The following is an 18095-nucleotide window of genomic DNA, read 5'->3' as shown; positions in this document are numbered from 1 at the left end:
CTCTGTGCGTCTCCCTCTCTGCCTCTGTTGTAAGGAGTTATCCTCCCCCTGTCCTTTCTTTCTGTGCCTCTCCCTCTCTGTATCCATTGTAAGGAGTTTTACCTAGGACTGAGGAAGACTGACTTTAATTTTCCTCCTCCTCTGTGTCATTCACCTCAATTCTCCACTTACCTTCCCTTTCCTGCCTCCATGGCTGACTGCAGCACCTCCACCTGGGAGTCCCAATTGGTCTCTGCCAGTGGAAAGGACTGGGTCCCCATGAACCCTGGGCTTTGACACCACCGTGGAATTGAAGAACTGTAGACATGGAATTGCCCCAAGCACTCAGGGAGGCCGCTGCAGACCTGGGATTCTGATAGCCTGGGCTGCAAATGCTCACCCATCTTCCCGTAAGGAAAGGGTTGCTGCAGTCCCAGGGGAAGAGCAGGCAGTAGGAAGGCAGAGATTGGGAAGGATTTCAGCCTAACAGTAACGTGACACCCACTGTGTATCACCTGAGGCCGGCGCTGGGAGGACTTGGGACTGACCATGCTGCTTCCTTTGAGTCCTTGGCAAGGGATTCTGATGGAGGGGAGGCCAGACTGGGCTGGAGTGGGGCAGAGTGAGTCATGGCAGCGCCACCCACCTCACCGGGTGAGGTCGGGGCGTGGGCTCTTGCCTAGACACTCCTGGGCTTGCTGCCCTGGACTCCTGGCTGAGGGGCAAGAAGCCGGGGTCCCGCTCCCACTCGGGGTCTCTGCCTCCCTCCCAGTGCCCAGTCCCTCACTCCCTCCTGCAGCTCCCCCTCTTCCTCCCCACCTCCCTCCACCTCCCTGCCTTGCTCACTATTTCTCACAGCGTCCATCACCAGGGGCAGTGGGGATGGAGTGGAGCCTGTGCCCAGACAGCCCTCCCGGCTTGGACCTCTCCACGCCTTCCAAATGGAGCGGAGCCGTGGGATTCAAAGCTTTGCTGAGACTGCCAGGGAGGTGGGCTTTCAAAGAAACAGCAAGCAAATGACCGCAGAAGTTGTGGCTCTCAATAGGTTGCCACCAGCAGACACGAACACGGCTGGTGTCTTTGCCAGCACTCCCCAAAAAATCTTCCCCCCGCCTTTTTTTTTTTTTTTTTTCCTGAAAGCCAGTTGGAACCTGGAAATCTGCTTTGGCGAGTTCTCGCCACTTAGCAAAGCTCCTCAGCAAAGCACACCTCCAGCAGTGCAGCTATGTTCACAGCTCGGCGCCAGGGGCGGCGTGCAGTGCCAAGTCCTTCCGAACTTAAGTGACCCTGGGTTTTTCCAAGGCTCCCCCTCCGTGGTCTCACTGCTGGAGGGAGAGAGGAGCAGGTCTTGGGGTGGACCCCAAGGCAAGGAGAAACGGGGGTTAGTTATGAACGTGCTGTCATCAAGGTGTGGTATCTGGAACTGGGTTTCAAAATGACTTGGATATCCTCATTGGGAAAAGGAGGAATCTTAGGCCGAGGGATGGAATTCACAGGTGCCATTTGCAGACACCTCTGAGGAAGCGAAAGGCTGGTCTCCCGGGGCTTGATTCCTAGAGAGGCAGTGGCCAGCCTGGGATGCATCTCATGGGTGCACCAGGAGAACCAGGGGTATGTGAAGGCCTCAGAGACCTGGCCCAGGACCTCACTTCCACCCCGGACAACCTCGTGAGCAATGTAGGGGAGTGTGGCTCACCCCACAGTCATCTCAGGAGCCGCTTATGAATATCGGAATGTTCTTCCTTAGATTAAGCCAAATTTGCCTCTCTGCACTTCACACAGGATAGTCACAGGCTTTTTCTTTTAAGCTGGTGGAGATTTTGCATAGCATCGGTTTAATCCTCCTCATTTCAAAGATGGAGAAACTGAGGCCCAGAAAGGGACAGTGACTTGCTCAGGGTTGAACAGGGGCAAAGCCAAGTCAATGCTCTTACATCGGCCCCCACCCCTGGCCCTAGCTCTGGCCTCCAAGACCACTTGGCTGAGCTGTCCCATTCTCAGGGGGACAACCTCTCCCTGAGCTCTGTGACTCTGGCCTGGGCACAGACCTTCAGCCCCTCCCACTTCCAGCCCACACCCTGACCATCCTCGCTCAGGCACTTCCAGAAAAATCTCCAAGTCCATTGGTCAGCAGCCCTCAGACACTCAGGGCTCCTGGGCTCCCAACCCTCTCACCAGGTCTAGAACTGCCCCCTGAGCCCCTCCCCTAGGCCTCCCTCCAGGCCCACTGTGCTGCCCCATTGTCCTTCTTACCCCAGACCCAGAGCTCACGTTGACCTTGGTGGGGTCTGGTTCTTCGGTGCCCCGGGGGCACTTCCTGCTGCTGTGTGCACCTGGCCACGAGGCCCTTTCAGGAGTCTTCCCTTCTCCTCCCTCTCTGCTGGGGAATCCTAGAGACATTGCCTTGGGACAAGCCTAGTGCTGAAGATAATGGGAGATTCCTGCTTTGCTCTGTGGGAGAAGATGCTTGGCTAATCCGGATGTGAGGTTTGCAGCCTCCCCCGCACCCTATCAGAGCAGAGGAAGAGCTCAGATAACTTTTACATCTGGGGTCTTTCTTCCTATTCCAGGGAATGTGAGGTGGGAACGCAGCCTTGCAGATGAGCCAACTCCCTTTCCAGGGCCTGTGGGACCCATGCTGGGGAGGGGGTCACCCCTCTGGGCCCCTGCCTACTGCCTCGGACACCCTAGTGTCTCAAGTCAGTAAGATTCGGACTCTTTATTTTAATTAATTTAATATATTATTTTAATATGGAAGCCCCAGTCCTCTTCCTTCTTCTTCTTCTTTTTTTTTTTTTTTTTTGCAATTTTTACAATTGAAGTAGAATCAATATACAGTAAAATAGATCTCAAATAAACAGCTTGATGAGTTTTGAAAATGCAGGCACCCGTGTCTTTAGCCCACAAATCAAGACACAGAGCATGTCCATCACCCTAGAAAGCCCACCCCATCTCCAGTCAATGCACCCCTCCCCTCTAGAGGCCGACACTGCTCTGACTCAATTGCCATGGGTTGGCTTTGCCTGCCCTAGACCTTCACAAGAACAGAATCATTTTCTGTGTGTCTGACAGCTTTCACCAAGTAAGAGGTTTCTCCAAAGGGCTCCTTCCTTGGCTCAGCTTGTGGATGGCTGCCTTTCACTGCGTCCTCACAGCACTTGTCCGTGTGTGCACATACCCCTGGCGTCTCTTTCTCTTCCTGTAAGGTTTCCAGTCATATAGGATGAGGATTCCACCCATACAACCTCATTTAACCTTAATCACCAAAGGTCCTATTTCCAAATATTGTCACATTCTAAGATACTGGGGACTGGGCTTTAACATGTGAGTTTTGGAGGGATGCAATTTAGTTCATAACAGAGTGATATGGTTTGGCTGTGTCTCCACCCAAATCTCATCTTGAATTGCAGCTCCCATAATCCCCACATGTCATGGGAGGGATGCAGAGGGAGGTAATTGAATTGTGGGGGTGGAGTTTTCCCATGCTGTTCTTGTGATAGTGAATAAGTCTCACGAGAGCTGATGGTTTTATAAAAGGGCCTTCCCTGCACACACTTTCTTGCCTGCTGCCGTGTAAGATGTGACTTTGCTCCTCTTCCACCTTCTGCCATGATTGTGAGGTCTCCCCAGCCATGTGGAACTCCTAGTCCATTAAGCCTCTTTCCTTTATAAATTACCCAGTCTCAGGTGCTTCTTTATTAGCAGTATGAGAACAGATAAATACACACCAACATTTAGAAACTGTTAATTTCTAAATGTCTTTCCTCATGGATAGTTTTTGATGATTTTCTAACTTCATCTTTCCTTCCATATTTATTAGTTTTAATTCTTCTGAAGGAAGAACTTTCCCTTCTGCACATTTATTTCTTTATTCATTTCAGCATAGATGTGGATTTCTCTTATATTCAATGGGTTGAAACCCATTACTATCATTATTTATTTTTGTGCTCTAATTATCCTGAATTTGGCCAGTGGTAGCTCCTTTCATCTGGTTCCTGTTTTTTTGGCATGTGCTCATATTTTTTTTTCATATATTTTATTTTTTAGAGCCATTTTAGACTCATTGCAAAATTGAGTTGGAAGCTCTGAGTTCCCATATACCCCCGGCCCCCGCACACATAATCCCCCCGTCCATTATCAACATTCTGCACCACATGACCATGATTTCTGAGCACTTCCTCCAAATATTTGTGCTTGTTTTTATTCCCCAGTACCTTTCAAATTATTTATTATGTCCACGTTTTACAATTGTTTTCTGTAGGGTGAGTGTAGGAGTAGGAGTCTTTCAGTAGGGTATTGCCTCACCAGGCCTGAAAGCAAAAATCCTACACCTTTCTTTTATTATCTAGATTGGAAATATTTCCTTTTAATTAGGGGGTTTAGTCTACTTGCAGTTAATAAAATTAGTGATACGGTTGGGTTCAAGTCTACTATCTTACTGCTTGTTTTCTATTTACCTCCTTTTATTTACTCTTTCCTTTCTTCTTCCATACCTTCTTTTGAGTTAATTGGTTTTTTTTGTATTCCATTTTATTTCCTTTTATGGATTTTCAGCTATATTTCTTTGTATTAGTTTTACTTGTTTCTGCAGGATTACAATATGCATTCTTAACACATAACAGTCCAATGGGAACGAATGTTATACCATCTCACATATAAGCTAAGATGCAGCAGTATAATTCCATTTCTTCCCTCCCATCCTCTGAATTATTGCTGCCATAAATTTTACTTCAATAAGTTACAAGCCCTATTGTTCACCCATTGAACAATCAATGGTCTTTTAAGGAATTAGAAAAATACAATTTTCCATTGATGCACATAGTAACGATTTCCAACGCTCTGTATTCCTCCCTGCACAGCACAACTTTCACTCATTATCATGTCCCTGCGGACTGAAGAAATTCCTTTAGCATTTCTTGTAGCGCAAGTCTGTTGGCAAAGAATCTTCTTGTGTTTCATTTCCCCAAGAATGTCATTATTTCTCTCTCATGTTTATTAGACTTTACTTTTTTTTTTAGAGCAGCTTTAGTTTCACAGGAAAATTGAGCAGACGGTACAGAGATGGTACATACACCTGAGCGCCCGTCACATGCCCAGCCTCCCATATTATCAGCATCCCCCACTGGAGTGGTCCACTCGTTACAGTTGATGAGCCTACAGTGACACAGCATTCCACCCATAGTGTACATTACGGTCCACTCATGATGTTGTACATTCTATGCATTTGGGCAAATTTATAATAACACTATAGTATATAATAACCACTATAATGTCATACTGAACATTCACTGCCCTAAAAATCCCCTGTGCCTCACACACTCATCTCTCCCTCTCTCCTACCCCTGCTATTTACACTGTCTCCATAGTTTGCCCTTCCCAGGGTGTCATACAGTTAGAATCACACAGCATGTAGCCTTTTCAGTGGATTGACTTCTTTCACTTAGTAATATGCATTTAGGGTTCCTCCATGTCTTTTTACAATAGCTCATTTCTTTTTAGCACTAAATAATATTCCATTGTCTGAATATACCACAATTCACTTATCCATTCACCTCCTGAAGGACATCTTAGCTGCTCTCGAGTTTTAGTAATATGAATAAAAAGTCTATAAACATTCACGTGAAGGTTTGGCATAGACATAACTTTTCATCTCCTGTGAGTAAGTTCAACGCGATTGCTGAATTGTATGGTAAGAGTGTGTTTAGCATTGTAAGAAAGTGCCAGACTGTCTTCCAGAGTGACTGCAGCATTTTGCATTCCCGCAGCAATGAATGAGAGTTCCTGTTGCTCCACATCCTCACCAGCACGTGCTAGTGTCAGTGTTCTGGATTTTGGCCATTTTAATAGGCGTGTAGAAGTATCTGGTTGTGGTTTTAATCTGCACTTATCTGACAATGTATAATGTTGAGCATCAGTTCATTATGCTTATTTGCCAACTATAGATCTTCTTTGGTGAGGTGTCTATTAAGGTCTTTGGCCCATTTAAAAAGTAAAGTTGTGGTTCCGTCTGGCCCCATCCTGCTGCCGGCCAGCCAGCCATGAGCTCCACGCAGTTCAACAAAGGCCCCTCGTACGGGCTGTCGGCCGAGGTCAAGAACCGGCTCCTGTCCAAATATGACCCCCAGTAGGAGGCAGAGCTCCGCACCTGGATTGAGGGACTCACCGGCCTCTCCATCGGCCCCGACTTCGAGAAGGGCCTGAAGGACGGAACTATTTTATGCACACTCATGAACAAGCTACAGCTGGGCTCCCTCCCCAAGATCAACCGCTCCATGCAGAACTGGCACCAGCTAGAAAACCTGTCCAACTTCATCAAGGCCATGGTCAGCTACGGCATGAACCCCGTGGACCCACCTGTTTGAGAGTGGGAATGTGACACAGGTGCAGGTATCTCTTCTCGCCCTGGCAGGGAAGGCCAAGACTAAGGGGCTGCAGAGCTGGGGGAACATTGGCGTCAAGTACTGGGAGAAGCAGGAGCGGAATTTCGATGACACCACCATGAAGGCCGGCCAGTGTGTCATTGGGCTGCAGATGGGCACCAACAAATGCGCCAGCCAGTCGGGCATGACCGCGTACGGCACGAGGAGCCATCTCTATGACCCCAAGAACCATATCCTGCCCCCCACGGACCACTCGACCATCAGCCTCCAGATGGGCACAAACAAATGTGTGAGCCAGGTGGGCATGATGGCTCCAGGGACGCGGCGGCACATCTATGACACCAAGCTGGGAACCGACAAGTGTGACAACTCCTCCATGTGCCTGCAGATGGGCTACACGCAGGGCGCCAACCAGAGCGGCCAGGTCTTCGGCCTGGGCCGACAGATATATGATCCCAGGTATTGCCCACAAGGCACAGTGGCCGATGGGGCTCCCTCAGGCGCCAGCGACTGCCCGGACCCGGGGGAGGTCCCTGAATATCCCCCTTACTACCAGGAGGAGGCCAGCTACTGAGGCTCCTAGCACGCTCTCTTCCCACATCTTCTCCCCATCTGGGTTTTTGGGTTTTTCTGTGTTTTCATCTTTGTTTTTTTTTCTTAGCCGGTTCAGTGCTGCCAATCAACCAAGGGTCTGTGAGTGGCAGTGTGGGATCAGGCAGCAGAGCTTTTTTCCCCTTTGCCTTGGTCCTTCGCAGGGCGGAGCCACCGGGCTGTGGGGGAGGGAGGTCAAGGCCATATCCCGATACGTGTAGGGCGTGTAGGGCGAGGGTCCCTGCTGGCACGTTCAGGCTGTGCTGGGGAGAAGAGACTAACCGGTTCCCAAAGGTTTCTGGTTGCCTCGCCTCTTCCCCCTTTTGTCAGCTGAGCAGTTTGTGGTTTCTCTGCAAGTTTCAGGAAGTATTCACAAAAGAAAAATACATTTTGCTTTTTATTCCTGAGGAATGGGGCAGGGACAGTGGAGAAGGTGCTGGGGAAAGGGGGCCTGGCCATGATGCTAAATATCTCCAGCTCCCGAGTGACTTGATTTCCCCAGGACCAACAGACCTCAGACCCTCAGACCTGCCCCCGGGGCCAGGTGGGGAAAGTGAAGGCCGTACAAGGAAGTGAAATTCTGAGTTGTTGGGGCTAAGCCTGATCCCCTCTCCATGCTACCCCCACCCCCCAACCCACTCTGGCCTCAGTAGGTTTTGTTTTAGTTGTGGCTGTCACCCAGGCTACAGTGCAGTAGCGCAATCTTGGCTCACTGCACCTCCACCTCCCGGGCTCAAGCGATTCTCCAGCCTCAGCCTCCCGAGTAGCTGGGACTGCAGGTGCTCCACCATGCCCGGCTAATTTTTGTATTTTTAGTTACAAAATACAAAAATTTAGGAGAGACGGGGTTTCTCCATGTTGGCCAGGCTGGTCTCAAACTCCTGGCCTCAGATGTGATCCACCCGCCTCAGCCTCCCCAAGTGCTGAGATTATAGGTGTGAGTCACCGTGCCCGGCCCCTCAATAGGTTTTAAGGAGCCCCCAAACCCTCCTCCTTTCTGGGCTCGACAAACTATACTGCTCCATCTTCCCCCCGCCACACGCCCCGCCAAGTACTGCACAGGGACCCCCACCGAGGGGCCCTGCTCCATGAGATAATGTGAAATACAATTGTGGACCAAACGCAATAAAACCTCTGTTTGTAAGAAGAAAAATAATAATAATAATAAAGTTGTTCATTTTCTTATTATTGAGTTTTGAGAGTTCTTTGTATATTTTGAATAAAAGACATTTATCAGATATATCTTTTGAAAATATTTTCTTCCGGTCTGTAGCTTTTCTTTTTATTCTCTTGAGAATGCCTTTTGGAAAGCAGAAACTTTTTTATTTTTATTTTTTTGAGACAGGGTCTCAGTCTGTCACCCAGGCTAGAGTGCAGTGCTGCATTCATAGCTCACTGCAGCCTTTAACCCCTGGGTTCAAGTGATCCTCCTGTCTTAGCCTCCTGGGACTTCGTGCATACACCACCATGCCTGGCTAATTTTAAAAATTTTAATGGAGATGTAGTCTCACTATGTTGCCCAAGCTGGGAATTTTTTTATTTTAGCGAAGTCCAACTTATGAATTTTTTCTCTCATGGGCCGTGCTTTTGAGGTCATATCTAAAAAGTCATCACCAAACCTAAGGTTATTGAAGTTTTCTCCTGTGTCATTTCTAGTAGTTTTATAGTTTTGCATTTTACACTTAAGTCTGTGACCATTTTGAGTTAATTTTTGTGAAGGATGTAGATCTGTATCTCGATTCATTATTTTGCATGTGGAAATTCGGATGTTTCAGCACCATTTGTTGAAAGAATTATTTTTCTTCATTATATTGCTCTTGCTTCTTTTATCAGTTGACTACATTTGTATGGGTCTGCTTCTGGGCTCTCTATTCTGTTCTACTAATTGACTTGTCTATTCTTTTACCAATGCCACACTGTTTTGATTACTATAGCTTTACAATAAATCTTGAAGTCAGGTAGTATCATTCCTCCAACTACATTCTTCTCCTTTAACATCGTGTTGGCTATCTTGATCTGTTGCGTTTCCATATAAACTTTAGATTCAATTTGTTGATACCCACAAAATAACCTGCTAGGATTTTTAATGGGATAACATTAAAACTACAGATCAGTTTGGGAAGAACTGACAATATTGAGTCTCCCTATCCATGAACATGGAATATCTCTCCATTATTGGGTTATTATTTTTTTGAGACAGATTCTCACTCTGTCACTCAGGCTGGAGTGCAGGGGCGCAATCTCAGCTCACTGCAACTTCTGCCTCCCAGGTTCAAGTGATTCTCCTGCTTCAGCCTCTCGAATTGCTGAGACTACAAGCATGTGCCAACAAGCCCAGCTAATTTTTGTATTTTTAGTAGAGATAGCATTTCACCATGTTGACCAGGCTGGTCTTGAACTCCTGACTTCATATGATCCACCTTCCTCAGCCTCTCAAATTTCTGGGATTATAGGTGTGAGCCACCATGCCTGGCCATTCTTTGATTTATTTCATCTGAGTCTTGTAATTTTCTTCATATAGATCTTGTATATATTTTGTGAGATTTATACCTGAGTATTTCATGTTCAGGGTGCTAAATTTCAAATTTCACTTGTTTATTGCTGGTGTATTGGAAAGCAGCTGATTTGGGGTATTAACTTTGTATCCTGCAACCTTGCTATAATTGCTTATTATGCCTAGGAGGAATTTTTTCTATTCTTTCTGATTTTCTATAGAGACAATCACGTCTTTTGCAAACAAAAACAGTTTTATTTCTTCCTTCCCAAACTTTACACTTTTAATTTCATTTTCTTGTGTTGCATTAGCTAGAACTTCCAGCATGATGCTAAAAAGCGGTGGTGATAGGGACAACTTTGACTTATTCCCAATCTTAGCAGGAAAGCTTCAAATTTCTCACCATTAAATATGATAGCTGTAGGGTTTTTGCAGATATTCTTTATTAAGGAAGTTCCTCTCTATTTCTAGTTTACTGAGAGTTTTAAAAATCACGAATAGGTGTTAAATTTTGTCAAATGGTTTTTCTTCATCTATTGATATGATCACATAATTTTGTTAACCTGTTAATGTGATGGATTACATTTGATTGATTTTTGAATGTTGAATCAGCCTTGCATACCTGGGAGAAATGCCACTTGGTTGTGGTATATACTTCTTTTTATACATTGTGGGATTTGATTTGCCAGTATGGTTTAGGGTTTTTGTATCTCTGTTCATGAGCAATATTGGTCTGTAGTTTTCTTTTCTTGCAATGTCTTTGAATCGGTAGTGTAGTAATGCTGGCCTCACAGAATGACTTAGGAGGTATTCTTACTGTTTCTATCTTCTGAAAGAGACTGTAGATAACTGTTAGAAGTTCTCCTTTGAATGACTGGTAGAATTCACAGGTGAACCCATCTGGACCTAGTGCTTTCTGTTTTAGAGGGTTATTATTTATTTATTTAATTTCCATAATAGATATAGGCCTATCAGGTTATCTGTTTCTTGTTATGTGAGTTTTGGCAGAGTATTTTTCAAGGAATTGGTTCATTTCCTCTAGATTATTAAATTTATAGGTATAGAGTTGTTATAGCATTCCTTTTTTGTTCATTTTCATGGGATCAGTAGTGATGGCTTCTGTTTCATTTGTGATGTTAGTAATTTGTGTCTTCTTTCTTGGTTAACCAGGCTAGAGGTTTACCAATTCTATTGATTTTTTTTTTTTTTTCAAAGAACCAGTTTTTGGAGTTAGATATTTCCCTTCCTCCTTGTAGAAGGATAGAGCTGGCTGAAAATAGGTATTTCCCTTTCCCCAGGTTAGTTAGGCTCTGATAAAACCCCAGCAGGTTAAGCTCTGGTCAAACAGTTTCTCCTGAGGGCAGACCTTGTTAAGAAAAATATAATGTATATATATAAAAATGGTTCCCTTTCCCCTTTCCTTACCAGAAGCAGGAGGGAATTTTTCTCCAGTATTCACTATGAGGACCTGATAGAGGTTCTCGAGGTAAAACCCACAAAATAGTTCCCTCCTGCTCCCATAACTGGGTCTTCCTAGAATTTTTAACTCTCAGATTTGTCCAGACTAAGCCTCCAGCAATTTTTTGATTACACTTTAGGTTTTTCTATGCTGGCACTGGTTCACATGAGGTTTCAGTGAATGGGTTTCTGTTCCAGTAAGTTTTGAATATCTGAATTTGCCTATCAATCTTTCCAAATTGCGGGGGAAGAGGAGGGCCCTGTATCTCACTTCTTGTACAGATGTAAGAAGATTGTTGATTTTCAAACAAGTTGTTGGTTTTGAAAGCAGTTTTTTCCGTTTTTTTACATGTTGGGATAGAGTGGCAACTTCTAAGCTTCCTACATGCCTGACTAGAAACTGAAAGTCTCCTTTATTTTTGAAAGACATTTTTGCTGGAGACAGACTTCTGGAAGGCCATATTTTTCTTTTAGCATTTTGAAGATGTTTTTCTATTGTTACGTGAAAGATTCTCCCCGGGGCCTGAAAGTTTGAAGGGATGAGTAACTCCCCCCTTTTCAGGCCCAGTCCCAAGGCGCAAGGCCACTTGCTCCAGCAGCGAACGTCAGCAAGATAGCAGAAGCAGGAAGAGAGCTCACCTGAAGACACCTACCCTGGCCGGAAGACAGGTACCCCTGAAGATCGAGAAAGAGGCCGTCGGGATACTACCTAGCAGTCACGTGAGACTGGGACACTTCCTGATTGCAGAGGTCTATAAAATCCCTGCCCCTTCCTCATTTGGGGCTGACGCCATTTTAGGCCTCAGCGTGCCTGAACCCAGGGGTTCATTAGAACAGCGTGTTGCTCCACACCACCTCGTGTTGTCTGTTGGCACACTCTGGAGGTTGGAACCGATACAAGAACCTTTCATTATGACCTCTATTATTTCTAACAAGAAGTCCGTTGTTATTATTATCATTGTCTACCTTGCACATAATGCACCATTTTTCTTTGACTACTTTTAAGATTTTTCTTATCTTCAGTTTTCCCAATTTTACTGTGGTATATCTAGGTGTGGTTTTCTTTGTATGTGTCTTGTTTAGGCCCACAGAGATCCTCAGATTTGTATATTAGTGTTTTTACTTAAATTTAGATTTTGGGGAGGCTATTAATACTTCACATATTTTTCTGTTTCATTTTCTCTTTTTTTTCTTCTAGGAATCCAATCATATATATATTAGATTTCTTAACATTGTCTCATGTTGAGTTCTGTTTGAAGTTTTAACTTTTTTTCTAGGTTTCAATTTGATTAATTTCTATTGACATATTTTCAAGTTCACTGATGCTTTCTTCTGGAGTCTCCAGTCTGCTATCTAATACGGTGTTCATTTCAGACACTGAATTGTCCAGTTTCCAAAGTATTATTTGATTCGTTTTTTCTTTTTTATTTCTCTTCTGATATTTCTCATTACAGTGGGAATATACATAATATATCCATCTTTCTCCTGCAAAAAATTTACTTAAACTTCTTGTCAACTAACTCAAATATCTGGGTCATCTGTTAGTTTGCTTCTTTTGACTGGCTTTTTTCTTTTGATTATGAGTCACATTTTTCTGCTGCTTTGCATGCCTACTTTTGACCCCCAAAAAGCCAAACTCTGTAAAATATTTAAAGAGCTTTCTTCTGAGTCTCATATTTGAGTGCCCATGTCCTGTGGCACAGCCTCAGGAGGTCCTAAGAACATGTGCCCAAGGTGGTTGGGTTACAGCTTGGCTTTATACATCTTAGGGAGACAGAAGTTTTAGGCAAAGACACACATTGGTATATGTAAAGTATATATTGGTTCAGCCTGGAAAGCAGGACTTCTTGAAGTGAAGAAGGGTGGGGGTAGCTCACAAGTCATAGCTGGATTCAAAGATTTCCTGATTGGTGATTGGTTGAAAAAGTTAAACTTTGCCTGAAGAGTTGAAGTCACAATAAAGAAATGCTTGAGTCAAGATAAGGGGGATTGCAGAAGCCAAGGTTCTTGTTACATAGGTGAAGCCTCCAAGTAACAGGCTTCAGAGAGAATAGATGGTAAGTGTCTATAGGACCTTAAATGGGGTCAGACTCTCTGGAAAAGACCTAGTAAGGAAAAGAGATTCTCTACACAATGAACATTTCCCCTACAAAAGATGGCTTTGCAGGGGCATTTCAAAATATGTTAAAGAAAATATATTTTGGGGTAAAATACTTTGGTTTCCTTCAGGGTCTACTATCTGTCATGGGATGCTATACCAGTGTCAGGTTGGAGTGGGTACAAAGAGTCTGTTTTGTTTTTCTTATGATCTCCATATTAATATTAATGCTGATCCATTGTGCCTTAATTCCAAAGGGGGAAGGGTATAATGGGCCATGTCTGATCTCCACTTGCTGTCATGGCCTAAACTAGTTTTTCAGGTTTCTTTGGGATCCCCTTGGCCAAGAGAGGAGTCCATTCAGTTGGTTGGGAAACACATAGGATTTTATGTTTGGTTTACACTATTAATTTTTGACCATACAATAAACATTATAGGCGATACATCATAGAAGCTCTGGATTCTATTATTTTCCTTTAAAGAGTGTTTCCCTTTTTTCTGGTAGGCAAATAAATCAGTGGCAGTCATTACTTTGGTCTGGGAGAAGCTTGCTTTAAGATTTTCAAAGGGCAAGTTCCTTCCCATTTTTCCCTTAGTCCTAGAGTGTGGTCCTTAGTCCTGGAACACGGTCCCTATACATAAGGTGTGGCTCTTCTTTGGTTTCAGTTAAAGGGATAACGTTTCAAAAATGGAACTTCAAGTTCTATCTCTCCTGAACTGGGCAGCTGATTAAATCTCTGCTTGGATGTTTCAGACTTCCAGGTGCTGCTTTTCACTGAGATTTTTAGAGTCTTTACTCATACATAAGCAGTTTAGGAGTTAGCCAAGATTTTGAAGAGGCATTTGTATACAGATTTGGGGATACTTCCTTCCACCCCATGACTCTCTCCTTTCTTCCCTCACTTTCAGCTTCTATGGTTTCTCTGAACTCAGGTGTCTGATTCAGCAGCCTCTTTAGACTGTCACTCTCTGCTTAATCTTATTCCTGCATGTGATACACACTGGATAGTGTCTCTTGGGGAAACATCATTTAAACATACATCTTATCTAATGTTTCCTTGTTTTAGGTGTCACATCCTCTTAAGTTTTAGCCTGTTTCGGGTTGTTCTTAAATATTCATTCAAATGGCTGTTTTTATATTTTGTCCAGAGTGTAATTATTGTCAGGAGAAAAGAGAGTCTGTTACAAGCTATTCTGCCATTATTGGAGTACTCAGACTTTTACTTTAACTTAAAAAATAATTATAGACTCACAGGAGTCTATAGGAAATTGCAAAAATAGAACACAGACTCCAATATACCCTTTTCCCAGTTGCCCTTAATGGTGCTAACTCTAGTACAGTATCAAAACAAGGGAATTGACATTGGTGCAATGCTGTTAACTAGACTACAGACCTTATTCAATTTTCACAGGCATTTATTTGTGTATATGCATGTGTATGCAGTTCTGCGCAATTTGATTCCATACACAAATTTATGTAATCACCGATTATACAAAGAAGCTCTCTTGTGCTGCCCCTTTCATACAACCAACTCACGTAACTATTCACTATTCAAGCAGTTTGCACAACCCATTCCATTTCTGTCTGCTGGAAAGCACTAGCAAGTTCTCCATTTCTATATCTTTGTCATTGTTAAGTGTTACATAAAAGGAATCATATAGTATGAAGATTTTGAGATTGACTTTATACATAAAATACAATGCTCTGGAGATCCGTTCTGGTTGGTGCATGTACCAACAGTTCATTCCTTTCTTTCTTTCTCTTCTCTTTTTGAAATTTTTTTGAATTTCTAATAATAAACTTTTAATTTTAGAGCAGTTTTAGATTTACAGAATTATTCTAAAGATAGTACAGAGAGTTGCCATATACCACACCCAATTTCCCCATGTTTTTGACATCTTACATTTGTATGATACATTGGTCAATTAATGAACCACTATTGATATGTTATTTTATTTATTTGTTTGTTTATTTATTTAAAGACAGAATTTCACTCTTGTTGCCCAGGCTGGAGTGCATTGGTGCGATCTCGGCTCACTGCAACCAGGTTCAAGTGATTCTCCTGCCTCGGCCTCCCGAGTAGCTGGGGTTACAGGTGTGCGCCAACACACCTGGCTAATTTTGTATTTTTAGTAGAGACAGGGTTTCACCATGTTGGCCAAGCTGGTCTCAAACTCCTGACTTCAGGGGATCTGCCTGCCTTGGCCTCCCAAAGTGCTGGGATTCCAGGCATGAGCCACCGCGCCTGGCCTGATATGCTATTGTTGATTCGAGTCTGTAGTTTATTTGTATGCTTTCTATTTAAAAGTGAACTTTCTTCACTTTCTCCCTGATATCCTTTTCCTGTCCCAGGATTCTGTTTCATGTAGTCATCATGTCTCCTTAGGCTCTTCTTGATTGTAACAGTTTCTCAGGCTCTGTTTTTATTTTTTGATAACCTGGAGAGTTTTGAGGAGTATACACGAGGTATTTTGTAGACTTTCCCTCAACTGGGATTGATCTGATGTTCTTGTCATGATAAGAATGAGGTAATGTGTTTGGGGGAGGAAGATCACAGAAGTAAAGTGCTATTCTCGTTATATCACGTCAAGGGTATGTATTACCAATGTAACTTATCACTGCTCATGTTGACCTTGATTACCTCATTTGAAGTAGGGCTTGTGAGATTTCTCCACTGTAAAGTGACTATGTTCGTCTCCCTTTCCATATTGTAATCTTTGGGGAAAAGTCACTATGTGCAGCCTACACTGAAGGAGTTGGTAGCACTGCTCTACCTCCTTGAGGGCACGATACCCACATCATTATTTAGAATTCTGCACAGGAGATTGTCTGTAGTCATTTATTTATGTATTCAATCATTTATTTATATCAGTATTTATTGTATATTTTTGGCTATAACCCAATACTACATTTATTTTATCACTCATTGTTTTAGCTTTGACCATGGGAAGCTCTTTCAGTTGGTTCCTTTAACCCATTGACGTATCTCATATCACTGTGAGTTTCCTATTTGGGTTTTTTTTTTTTTGCACTTTCTTTCTTCCTGGCACTACAAGATACTCCAGGCCCATCTTGCACTTTCCTGACCCAGTCCTAGAATCAATCATTGTTCCAAGAATTCCTGGTTCCTTTTATTGGAGAATGGTGTTAGAAACCAAGATCTGGGTGAAAGATGTGCTTATTGCTACTGTAGCGTCATTGCTTCTAGGCCTTCTTAGCTGATGGAGCAAGGTGATATGTTTGTTTATACTAAATCCTGTATGTACACATCTTTACATATTTCTGTATGTAACTATATGTATTTACATTATTCTAAATATGAACTTATACTGATGTCAACTCTAATCCATTGCTACATGTATCATTTTAGACTCCTGGCTTATCTGTAATTTGCTACTTAACAATAAAAAACTTGGCTCCCATCCTCTGTCATGTTTACTTAATTGTTTCTTCCAGTGTACATCTATAGCAGTTTCATGTCAACCTCTACACTCTGTGGGAACAACTTTATCAACTAGAATGCAGTGTTTAGGTACAGTTCTTTTGCCTTTAGTGTTCAGACTACTATGTTCAAAGCCGCTTAAGTGAGCACCTTATCCTCCCATTCCCTTCAGTTAGGCTGTTTTATACATCTGTAATGCATTTAGATGATTTTTTCACTAACTGCATTCCATTCTGGGCTGTCCCAACCTCCTAAGTGATTTTTAAATTTGCATATGTGGAAAAAAATTATGTGTTAATGTTGTGCTGTAAAACTTCATTGATTTTGACAAATGTATGTATCATGTAGCCAGCATTATAGTGTAACACAAGATAGTTTTCCCGCCCTGAAATATCTCTTGTGATTCACCTATTCAATTGTACCCCCAGGCCCCTGGAAATGATAGTTTTTTATTGTCTCAATAGTTTTGCTTTTCTCAGAATGCCGTATAATTGGAAGCTTACAGAATGTAGCCTTTTCAAACTGGCTTCTTTCATTTAGCAATATGCTTAACAGTAGTCTTTCACTTAGAAATGAGTATTTAATATTTATCCATGTCTTTTTGTGACTTGATAGGTCATTTTTTTAATTGCTGAATAATATTCCATTGTATGGATGAACCACAGTTTGTTTATCCGTTCTATGAAGGACATCTTGGTTATCTCCAGTTTTTGGCAATTATGAATAAAGCTGATATAAACATTTATATGCAGGTTTTTGTGTGGACATAAGTTTTCAACTCAGTTGGGTAAATACTGAGGAGCATGATTGATGGATCATATGGTAAGATTATATTTAGCTTTGTAAGAAACTGCCAAACTGTCTCCCAAAGTGGCTGTGCCATTTTGTATTCCAACCAGAAATGAGTGAGAGTTCCTCTTGCTCTGCATCCTCACCAGCAATTGGTATTGGATTTTAACCAACCTAATAGGTGTGTATTGGTATCTCATTATTGTTTTAATTTGCACATTGCTAATGACAAATTATTTTGAGCTCCTTCCATATACTTATTTGCTATGTATATATCTTCTTTGGATGAGGAGTCCGTGAAGATCTTTTCCCTATTTTTAAATTAGGTTGTTTGTTTTCTTACTGCTAAATTTTAATAATTCTTTAAAAAAATTTTGGATACAAGTTCTTTAACAGGTATGCATTTTGCAAATATTTACCCCAAATATGTGGTTTTAATTTTTCTCCTCTTATTGTCTTTTACAGTACACAGAATTCTAATTTTAATAACATCCAATTTATCATCATTTTCTTTCGTGGATCATGCTGTTGATGTTGTATCTAAAAATTTGTCAGCAAACCCAAAGTCAAGTAGAATTCTTTCTGTGTTTTCTTCTAGGAGTTTTATAGTTTTACATTTTACATTTAGGTTTATGACCTGTTTTGAGTTAATTTTTGTGAAAGGTGTAAAGTCTGTGTTCAGAATAATTTGTTTGCATATGGATGTCCAATGATTCCAGCACTATGTTTTGAAAAGATTAGTCTTTCTTCATTGAACTGCCATTGCTCTGTTGTCAAAGACCAATCAGTAGAATTGTGTGGGTCTAATTCTGCATTCTGTATTCTGTTTCATTGACCTTTGTGTCTATTTTCTGCCAATACCG

General features: G+C 42.6%; 1 pseudogene across 1 annotated transcript; it reads left to right on the top strand.

The window, feature by feature from the left end:
* Positions 1 to 5994: 5994 nt before the first annotated feature.
* Positions 5995 to 7328, top strand: LOC117071368 (annotated as a pseudogene). The gene has a single exon (XR_004432262.1). The product of XR_004432262.1 is annotated as a calponin-2-like (transcript).
* The last annotated feature ends 10767 nt before the right edge of the window (positions 7329 to 18095 follow it).

The sequence above is a fragment of the Trachypithecus francoisi genome, unplaced genomic scaffold (genome assembly GCF_009764315.1).
Source record: "Trachypithecus francoisi isolate TF-2019V2 unplaced genomic scaffold, Tfra_2.0 Lachesis_group3, whole genome shotgun sequence".
Lineage (NCBI taxonomy): Eukaryota > Metazoa > Chordata > Mammalia > Primates > Cercopithecidae > Trachypithecus > Trachypithecus francoisi.
This window is presented reverse-complemented; position numbering and strand designations above follow the sequence as displayed.